Raw genomic sequence first — 11,743 nt, forward strand, 5'->3', positions numbered from 1 at the left:
GGTCAACTCAGCTACCACCAGAAACCCCCAATGAGCCCACTGACTCAAATGGGGAAGCTTCTAGAACTCTGAATTGCGCAAGTCTGAATGAGTGACAGCCAGCCATCATGAGGGAAGAAGATAAAAGGCAAACAGGAAAAACGCGCGCTCGTCGACCGATCACCCATGGATCAAGAAAGAAGTGCCAGCGACAGAGACACGCGCCGACAACGCAGGATCCAGGGGTGGTGATATCTCTCTCTATCTCTCTCTCTTTTTCTCTATCTCTCTCTCTTTTTCTCTCTCTCTCTCTTCTTTTCTCTTTTTCTCTCAAGTTCTCCTTCCTCCTCCTTGCGTCATGTGAATGTTTCTAGTAGTGAATCTTGACCAAGGGTTTTAAAGTTATTATTGAGTTAACCAAAATAAAACAGTAAATTGTTTACTTTGAGAGTGTTGCCTTACCACGCCGCACAGAGGATTGCAAAAGCACCTCTCCCTTCACCCCACTGAGTGGGACAGGACACTGGGGAACTCCCTTCTCAGTACAGAGGCAGAAAAGGATCTTGGAGGCATCACTGATGCCAAGAGGAACATGGGCCGGCAGTGTGGGGATGTAGCCAGGAAGGCCAACCACACTTTGTCATGCATCCACAGATGCATCTCAAGCAGGTCCAAGGAGGTGATCCTCCCCCTCGATGCAGCACTGGTCAGGATGCAGCTGGAGTACTGCATCCAGTTCTGGGCACTGCACTTCAATAGAGATGTGGACAACATGAAGAGGGTCCAGAGGAGGGCCACTTGCATGATCGGGGGCAGCAGGGCAGACCTTACGAAGAGAAGCTACGGGACCTGAACCTGTTAAGCCTTCACAAGAGAAGGCTGAGGAGGGATCTACTGGCCTGTTACAAACTAGTTAGAGGGGACCAGCAGGCACTGGGGGATTCCCTGTTCCCCCGAGCAGTACCAGGAGTGACCAGGAATAATGGTCACAAGCTGGCAGAGGGTAGATTAAGATTAGACATCAGGAGGCACTACTTCACTTTACCTTCCACAGCCATCCAGAGCCCCATCTGGAGTTCTCCAAGAGTTCTCAAAGAAAATAGCCAATGGCCATGCAGTTATCTCTGCCAGTTCCTTAAGTATTCTAGGATGAATTTCATCTGGACCTGCCAACTGGAAAACATCCAATTTTTCTAATCTCTAACTTGTTGTTTCTCTAAACTGGGCTGATTATCTTCTCTCTTATCCTTGCTGCTAAATGTACCTGTCACCTGCCTGATAATTGATCTTTTTTGTTAAGTCTGATGAAAAAAGGTATTATATATTTTGGTCTTGTGTACATATCTGTTATTAGATGTCCTTTATGTTACAGATAAATAATAGACTTACATTTTCCTTGCTCTCTCATTTTTAGCATACGTGTAGAATCCTTTGTTTCCCTTGCATTTTATGTCTCCTGATAGCTGTATCTCAATTCATGTGTTGGTCTTACTGACTTTCTCCTTACCTGTCTGTACTATATTTTTAGATACATCCATTAAAATCTGGTCTAATGTTCACTTTTTGTAATTTTTCTTTTCAAGTTCCAACTCATTGAAGCCTTGTTTTTTGTTGTATTTCCTAACCTTTCCTTATCTTTGAGATATCCTGCTTTTGTGTCCTTAGGACTATAAATTGACATATCATTTCCCACATTTTGGTTTGGATGAAAACTGGAGCAGCACAGTTCTTTACACATCTTGCCTTTCCAAGCTGCATTTCTGCTTTTCTGTCAATAGGTGTCTAGGAAGAGTGCATAAGCCAACTGGCTTATTCCTGGAATTAATTTCAGTTAAGTTAAATGAGCTAGAGTTAACTTACACATGCACACAGCAGTGTCTGGGCAGAAAGGATGGATGGGACTATTAGCATTATATCCAGCATACTTCACAGGTACCTGAAATAGGGCAGTGGGTATGAATATCTGTGACTTCTGGCACAAGTAGCTATGCTTTCTCATGGGAGAAATGCAACATCTAGTTGTAGTCTAATATAGACTACCTAAGACACAATCAGCTCTCCTGGGTTCCTTATACTTACCTCCCATGGGATGTTGCCCACCACTTCCTTAATTATGTTAAAGTCTGCATTTCTGAAGTCTGGTGTTTTATTCTGCTACTCTTCTTCCTTTCCTTAGGATCTTGAACTCTGTCATTTCACAATCACTGTCACCCAAGTTGCCTGTCACTTTCAGGTTCTCAAATAATACCCCATATTCATAAGACATAAATCATCCATCCTAGTTAGCTTCTTTACTGTGTATACCAAAAAATGATCTGCAACACATTCCAAAAAAATCTGGATTTTTTATATGCTGCTGTACTACCCTCCAACAGATGTTACAATAATTAAACTTCTGCATAAGTACTAGCTCCTGTGACCTGTCTGCAAAAAAGCCTTGTCCCCTGTTTGGCCACCTCTGGTAGACACCAACTATTACATCACCAACTGGAAACTTGGGGTACAAGTTATGTACCCCCTAGAAATAAGAACATGGTGGTGGGATGCTAAAGTGTACATCAATTAAGTGTTAGATGAAATGGCATAGACCATAGGCATCAAATGTACAGCGTACTGGATCCAGCCGCCAGAGACATTGTCAAGTCCATCAGACTACCAGTAGGCCACTGGAAAGTTTGGGGGTGTCACCAGAGGGAGTGATCTGGAACAGAATCCAGGGCCTTGGTGGGCATGATGGTAGGTGGCAGGACAGCAATGAGGGCTGCCTCAGTCACCTTCTGAATGCTTTGTCACTGGCCCTTGCTGGAGCTGCAACTGCAGCGCAGGGTCACCACCATGTGCTCCAGCTTGGAGCCAGAGCTGCCACCATGACCACTTCCTTGTACTCGAGGCCAAACCTGGACTGCAAGGAGCCCCAGAATCTCGATCTGACCTGGGGCACAGGGTGAATTTGACAACCTCATCTTAGACAAAACAGAATTTGTTTAAGTGAAAATCACATTAGAAGGGAAAAGTAAAATGCACCTTAGAGAAACTCTGCTGGCAGCTGGTAACAGACTCTGTTGTATATACATAGAAATGGGCAGGACCTCTACAAGGTCTTGAAAGATTTCTGAAATAGTAAAGATTGTGTAGTTGTGGGGCATTTCAATTTCCCTAATATAGGCTTGGTGACTAACACTATAGTAATAAATTACTGATATATTTGAACAAGTCAGCTGATAGATTTCTTTTTCAAGTGGTCAATGTACCAAATAAAAGGAAAAGCTACTGTAGATCTATTTCTGGATAATAGTGAAAATCTCATTAAAAAAACTGGTTGTGAAAACAATCTGGAATCAAAAAGATCATGAATTGATTCATTTAAAACTAAATTCTAGGAGGGACAAGAATAGAACCATAATAAGGTCCTTGGACTTCAGCAGGAGTAATTTTGAGAAAATAAGATAAATAGTTAAAGAGTTGAATAAGCAAATGACAGAATTATTTTAAGGAAAAATGCATATTTTATTAGCAGCTTATACCCAAAGCAAGAGGGAAAACATAGGGAATGGCTAGAGATCTACCTGGATGAACAAGCGCATTAAATAGGCCAACAAAAATAAGCAGAGTAATGGAAAGTAATGGAAAATGCAACTGATAACTAAAGAGGAATATTTCTCTGTGGTATAAATGAATGCTGAAATAGAGTAAGAACGGCCAAAGGTGTTTTTGAGTTCAGTCTCATGAAGAATATTAAAACTAATAACAAAAGTTCTTAGAACAAGATTTTTATAAATATAGACCTGGGAAGAACAGTTAGGCCATTATACTCTGTAGAAGCGTGGAAATACAGGACGACTCAGGCACGGACCAGGAATTGAGCAAACACTTGGTTCTCATCTTCAATAAAATTGAAGATGTAACTGAAGATGTTGGTGGGGTACTACATAGCATTAACGTAGAAATGAGCATATCTGTGATGGAAACAAAACTTAAATGTGTTTGCTGCCACAAAATTGGAAGTCTTAGATAATCTCCACTGCAGACTACTGAAAGAATTAGCATACAAAATAGCATCTCCTCCACCATGGTTCTTCACTTAATCTATCCATTTGAGGGGAGTACGTTATGACTAGAATCCAGTAAATGTCGCACATTGTTTTTTAAAGAAAGAAAGAGTGACCAAGGCAATTACAGTCCTACTGGATTGACTTTGATAGCAGATAAGGTCTTAGACCAGATACTGAAGAAAAGGAAAGAAATGGGAAATTGGACAAAACACAGCTTAGATTTATCAAAGGATGATTGTCAGACTAATTTAATATCCTTCTATGACAAGATAATGGATTTCTGGATACAAGTAAAGCAGGAGGCTTAATTTATCTAGGCCTATGCAAATCTTTTGATACTAATCTTTTGGGGGAAATTCTTAGGCAAACTGGAAAGGAAGGGAACCTGTGTCATATACCTAAAGTGGCCAGGGAATTAGCTGTAATCTCAAAGGGAAATTAGAGTGGATTCTATTGAAAGGTGTATTATCTGACTAGAGAGTGCTTACCATTGGTCAAGAATCCAACTTCAGACCCACATTTAATATTTAATCCCATTTAATATTTTTATCAGCAACCTTAGTACTGGGGCTAAATGTGTCCTCATGAATTTTTAGGATGACTGGATGTTACCAACACAGAAAAGTACCACATTATTAGACAGGAAGGTTTAGAAAACCTTGTGGAATGGAACATTAGAAACTATATGAAATTGAACAGTACAAAGTGTCAAGTCATGCACTTATGGATCTAGAACAAGAACTTCACTTATAATATAGAGATGTATAAACTGGAAGCAACTGAGGAAGAAAGGAACCTGAGTGCATTGGTCAATGGCTAGAAGCCACCAGTGCAACACATCTAATGCAAAGCTAATGCAAGTTTAGGGCATTTTAGCTAGGTATATGCAGGAGAAACTATCAGGTACTAGCAAGAAGAGATGGGAAGTTGTTCCATTTGACTGGAGCTAAAGACATTTTTACACCATTCCAGGTCAGTATACAGGGGGGCACAGAAAAGAGGAGCTCAAAGGGAGTTCTGGAGAAGGGCATGGCTGACCTCTGATGTGGTAGTTAGTGCATTTTGTTGAGAAGTTAAAAAGAGACAGGTTATAATGCTTTCTGGGGGATGGGAGGGGGCTTTGAGTAAGGTCATCTTGCTTCCCAAGAGTGCCCAAGCTTCTTAGCTATCAGGCTTTCACGCCAGTCTGCATGTCTAATAGTTTTCCAGTATAGAAGACTACATGTCCTAGACTACATTTCCTTTGGGCGCATAAGTGCAAAAAATGGCTTTTAAATGACAAAATCTGGAGTCTAATATGACCAGGAAGGGAAATGAATGCCACTCCTGGGGACCTATAAAGATCAATCTACAGTTTAATCCATTCTTTTCGTTCAAGGTTTTACAATTTGATTTTTTCATACAACTGCATTTTCTACAAAAAGTTGTGATAATTCCTTTGGTAGTTCTATACCTAGAGTAACGTTAGCTGGAGGTGGCTTACAGAATAACTGACTCTTGAATCATTCAAGTTAAAAACAGTTTGTAACAGTTGAAACATTGAAGACATTGTTTTGTTGTCATATGTATATGTATGTATGTATATATGTACATACTCACATTTAGTTTTATAGAAAGTTTATAATAATAGAAACATGTGACAAGCTCTACATGCATAATAATAGACACTGAGCAGTAAATAGCCTAATTCTACAGTGCAGTAACATGCAAGGCAAAACCCATGCTAATACACTACTGCGCGGTAGCCGTAGGCTACTGCACAGTTAGTGTCACTAAAAAGCTGTGTGCTGGTGCTACTGCACAGTAGCATCAGTTACTGCATATTGATGTAGTACTTGGTTATGCACGTACTAAACTTAATGTGCAGTAACTACAGGACTTTAATGAATGTGTAGACACACCCAGTAAGTACTCCCTGTCATGGCTGACTGAATCTGATGTAGCACCAGCATCTAAAAAAGTACCACTATGATGACATCACCCTAGAAACGGGGCTTTCATCCAAGCTTTAGTTGTAATCTAGTTTTAAAGCCTGGCCTTATTATAATCAAGGGCAAAACTCTTATTGCAAGGTTCATTGACACCACAATTTCCCCAATTGTTTCTATGAGCCACTGGAGTAGTACAGTAATAAAACCTTTTTATTTCTAGTATCAATGTGCTGGTGCTAGGTCTCATATGTTTTGAAAGTTCTGAGAGGTTTTGAATCATCTTAAATTAACTTAATGAATACAATCTATTCTCTTGCTGCGACTCAACTTAGTCAGCATTGGTTGTCTGATTTCTTGAAGGCACTGAAGTAGAAGGCCTTGAAGAGAGCTTTGACTCGGGGAAAGGTAGTGACCCATGAACTGATTCTGGAAGAGTGTTCCATGCTTTTTCCCTTCCTATTTTTATTCTGTTGCATTGGGGAAAAGAAAGATGCCCACTGTATTGTAAAAAATCTAAGAGTAAATAGCTAGCATACTCAAGTGGTTTTGAGACCTTTATCATAACACTGTCTCCTACTATACCTCCTTTTTCAATTGCACATACAAATTTTAACATTTTTATACCACTGCTATGTGCACAGGTACAGTGGATAATTATTGTAATCACCTCACATTTACAAATGTTCTTCTGGGACTTGAACCCTTGCCTGTACTTCCTGCATTTGTGCAGAGTAAGGAGAAGGAACAACTCCCTTAGCATGCAGTAGCATCAGCAAGGACTCACAAGTAGTTAACCCAAACCCTCAATTATGTATAGAAAATCTGCACATCCTGCCCAATTAACATTTTTTTTTTACATGAAGCAGATTCTAAATTTTTAAACAGTTTGATTGGAATTCTAAAAACAGCAAGAGGGAAGATTAATCGTGTTAATAATTAGAAAGCTGAATACTAACATTTTTCCCCATAGGAACTGCCTTAATGTTATTTCTCTCACAGCTAATAGCAGTTTGGTCTGGGCATAAAGAACTGTAAAAACCCAAAGTACATGCAAATTAACCAAAATTTTATTAAAAATAATTGAAAAGTTAATTCTGAGTTAAAAGTGAAGAGCTGAATTGTGTCATCTTCTGTGAGTTTAACTACAAAAGGAAAAGATGCTGAGGCAATACATATCAAATGTTCCCTTAAGTATTAGAGTATTTCAAAGGTAAATGCATCTAGTTGCTTTCTTTATGCTATAAGGAACATTTCTGGATGAATTAGTGTTATGGATACAAACACCTTCTTCCCCTGGACAGGCCAGCATGGGCTATTATACACTAGAAACTTTGAAGAGATGCGAGACACTGGTATTGTGATGTAACAGAAGAATAATGTAGCATGTGGCAAGAAATTATCCATATGGCCTCTATTTACTACAAACACTTCTCTGCAAATGCTCTTGCAGGTTTTTTCAGGCACACTTTGTTTGATGAATGTTATATTCTTATCAAGTTACTATGGCCAAAACTGCATCTGATAGGGGCAGTTACAAGCTGGGTATTCAGGGAATGGAGCCACACAGTTAAAGTCTGACTCCCTGATTTCATTTTTCTGATCATTGCCTGATTCAGAGCAGAAACTTAAACTCCCATTTTGCATCTAAGTTCTCTAATCACTGGGTGATCGTTAACCTCAGTCACTGGCCACCTGAACATTTATTTATCTATACAGAATGGAACAGTTCCAACTAGAAGGATTGACAGAAATCAACTTCCAGTATGATCTAGTTATCTCTGACAGTTATTGCTGCTACAGTGAATGAGGTAGAAGTTCAGGGAGGGAAATAATATGTGATCATATAATAAAAGGGTGTACCAGAATGTGTACAAGGGAACTTAATTAAGGTCACATAGGGTGTGTCATAAGAGATGATTTTAGAGCACATTAGCCTAACCTAATGCATAGTAAAGCATCACCATCTACATGTGCACAGCAATTACGGAGCAGTAAATTAGTCTAACACCATTTTCTAGTACCTGTAGTGCCAAAACACAAATTGCTCCCAGTCAGTCCAGGCAGCAGAGGGACACAGGGGGCAAGGAGAGCTGTCCCAGCTCAGTGGGACACTGCCTGCCAGCCATGTGGAGATCACGACCCGTGGGACCAGCCCTTCTGCCCCATGCTAGCCCAGGGCTGGTACACAGAGGAGCCTGGAGCTCCTTCCCCTGGCGGCTGCTGTGCTCACAAATTAAAAAACAAAATCCCATATAATGTTCATTTTAAAGCATTTTGTTTTTTCTAAATTTTTGAGTTAAGAAATGTATCAAACATTACGTGTTTTGTTGTGAAAAAAATGATTTCAATGAATCATAATTTACTGGGGAGGCATTGTTGGAGGATTCTCAACCAGTTCAAATGAACGCAAATGTGTAACAGCTTCCTCACAAGCTGCATCTACACAAGACACTGACTGTGCAGTAGCCTGATACTACTGTGCAGTAGCGTCGAGTGGCAAAAACCATGACACTATGCTACTGCTCAGTACTAGGCTATTGCACAGTAGTGTCACAAAAAGATGTTCACTGGTGTTACTGAGCAGCAACTCAGGTTACTGCACATTCATTTAGTACTTGATTATACAAGTACTAAATGAATACTAAGTAATGACTGCACAGTCAGCATCTTGTGTAGATGTGGCCACAGTGCTTCAGAGTTTTAACCTCAAAACATTAATTTTTACAATTGGACTTTTTCATGAGAAGACCTACCCCACAGTGAAAAACAGATGAAAGGAAGGGATCATGGTAGAGTGTTTTTTTTCTGGTATTTGGAAACTCCTTTCTATATAGTGTCACAATAAGTTTGCTTAAAACATCCGATAGCAGCTAAGTCCTGGGCCAAGAAGTGGGGGTTAGATAACAGGAAAACCTAGTTTAGCTCTATCTCTTTTCCTATCCAAAGGAAATTTTCTAGACTGAAAAGTTGACTATGGTGGCACTGAAGATCTGCCCATGCCTCAAATTCTAGGTGGTTCATTACCCAAATTTTCCCTTTGCAATCGCTACTGCTGCTGTCGTGTTTGGGCATGAAACTGCCTTTAAAATGTTTGCATTCTGCTATTGTGTATACAGATTGCCACATTTTCCCAGAGATAAATGAGAGATAAAATAGTGATTTTTATTAGCTTTTAGTCTGAACAAAAGCTTTTAATCTGAACAAAATTTCATAGCATAAGGAAAAGCCTCTGTAGTCTGAAGGCATTTCCTTCTGCCAAGTATCGAACAATTGAAGTGTGAAAGCTTCCCCCAAAAAAGTTAACTGAGCTCTTTTATAAAAAAAAAGTTAGGAAAGCTAAATAGTTGCTATCAGTTCCTCCTATAATGAGGGTGCTGTTAAGTAAGAAAAATTAAAGAGGAGTTAAATATAGTGGGTCAGTAGGTTAAGGCAACCTTATATTGAAGATCATGTCTCCTGTCTTTAGATGGCCTGAGCATTTAGCAGCTGCTGTACTGTACTTTAAACTGTAGCCAAAATGATAATTATAATTTACTGTCATCAAATGTAATTGTACATGATCATCCCCATCAAATCTCTGCAAGTTAATATCTCATATTAGCAGTTAATCACATACTTTAAATGGGTCCATGATGCGTTCCTTATGAATTCTTTAACATGCCTTGATAAAGGATGCAAAGTGCAGGAGAAAAAGGAAAGCAAAAAAAAATTCTTAGCTGTATTTTTCAGAGTAAAAATCATGGAAACCTGAAAGTGGCCAGGCATTTTGAACAAATCCTACCACTACAATACAGTCTGGTTCTTAGGTAGGACTCTAGCAATATACTAAATATATATATATGTACAAACTCTTGGAGAAGTCCAAAGGAGTTATGTAGCAATTGCTTAAGGCTAACTATTCTTGAGGAGATGTCTCAAAAAGAACTCTGAATTATTCTTCATATAGCAATGTCTATTAGGGCTGTGTGAAGCTTTGGGTGACAATTTGATTCGGAGATTTGGCCTGATTTGGTGGCTGAATCTCCAAACCCAAATTGAATCAGGGGATCAAGTAAAAGGTCTGAAAAGATTCATAGCTCTCTGAATTCATTCAGTAAAGATTTGGAGAGCTTTGGTGATTTGGGCAGTCCCTGCCCACTGTTGCAAGGAGCTGGACCTGGACTCCAAGTTGGTAAGTAGGGAGGGGGGAAGGGAAGGCTGGAGGGGACCATGGGGGGGACCCCAGCCCCTCTGACTCCCACCCACTCTCCCAGCTCCCCCCATGGCTGCCCTGCCCAGCCCCAGCTCCCGGTGCTTTAAGAAAAAGCCTCCACTTACCAGCTGCTGCCTGGAAGAGGGGAGACCCCTGCTGTCCCCCCACTGCCCCATGCTGTGTGGGGGGCTCTGCCATGATCCCCCTGACCCTCCCCTGCTGTCCCCCCCATGGCTGCCCCACCTGCCCCAGCTCCTGACCCTTTAAGAAAAAGAAAACAAACCCCAAACTCACTGGCTGATGCAACGTGGGGCAGTGGGGGGCAGCGGGGATCACCACCACCCCCTGCCCGGGCAGGAACCAGTGAGTTTGGGGTTTTTTGTTGTGTTTTTTTTAAAAAGCTGGGGTGGGCAGGCAGCCATGAGGGGGGATGAGCTTGTGGCAGAGCTCCCTTGTGGTGTGGGGCAGTGGGAAGCAGTGGGGATCACCTCCTGCCTGGCAGCACCTGGTGAGGGGGGCTTTTAAAAAAAAAATGCCGGGAGCTGGGGTGGGCAGGGCAGCCATTGCAGGGCTGGGAGAGCGGGTGGGGGATGGGGCCTGTATGATTTGGAGATTCAGCTGATTCGGCAAATCAGTTTTGGCCAGATCAATTCGGGACAGTGATTCGAATCACTGAATCGAATCACTGTCCCCCGAACCGGCTGAATCCAAAGCGAATACTAGTTTAACGTCTATAGATATTTATTATACCATGATTTTTTTTCAGGGTCTCTGTAATTATTGTTCCAAGATATGAGGCCTAACTTGCCTCTACTGAAGTCAAGAGCAATTTTGCAGTTGACTTCAGTGATACCTGGATAGAAATCATAGCATCAGTAAATAGAAATAATAATGCAAAAGTGAAAATGATTGCTGTTTCCTCAGTATTCGGAATATCTAAAATAATAGGCAGATTACTTTATTACTTAATAAGGCCTGTGAAGCTAAAAGTTATTTTACTCCTTAGTTCTACAAAGAAGAAGAATTAATTGCTTTAAAAAATAACAGGAAAGAAACAACCCATTTATATTTAAAAGGATTCACCTTCTAGTGAAGTGACAGTGTCTATACTAACAAGAAAAATCACTAAATCTCTCTCATTTTACCGAAACACATAATCTTAGTGAAATGATTGGACTCAACAGAGCTGCTGTTCATTAACCTAAGATCCTTCAAAGTTTCATACTGTGGATCACAATTTAATGCAGCTGCTTCATGAACTGTCTCCATCTCATCTTAGTCCTCAGAATGTGTGTATCAACACTCCTACTCACAGTCCTATCACATCTCTTTGGCAACAACAGCAATTGATTTGGTGGAAAATCATTATAATGACAGTTTGTATAAAGTACTTTGGCTTTGTTTTTATACCATTTAGCGTCTGTAAATCAGGATGAGAACCAGCACTATTTGACCAGCTGGCTCTCTACCACGAACAAAAACCCTTTACAGAAGTGATTCATAAGCTAGTTAGGAAGTTTTCCTCAAGGTAAATGTTCACTATTCACATTTCTGTCTATTCCTTTGTTGGAGCAAAATTTTAAGTATAG

The sequence above is a fragment of the Crocodylus porosus genome, unplaced genomic scaffold, assembly GCF_001723895.1.
Source record: "Crocodylus porosus isolate Cpor-Errol unplaced genomic scaffold, CroPor_comp1, whole genome shotgun sequence".
Taxonomy (NCBI): domain Eukaryota; kingdom Metazoa; phylum Chordata; order Crocodylia; family Crocodylidae; genus Crocodylus; species Crocodylus porosus.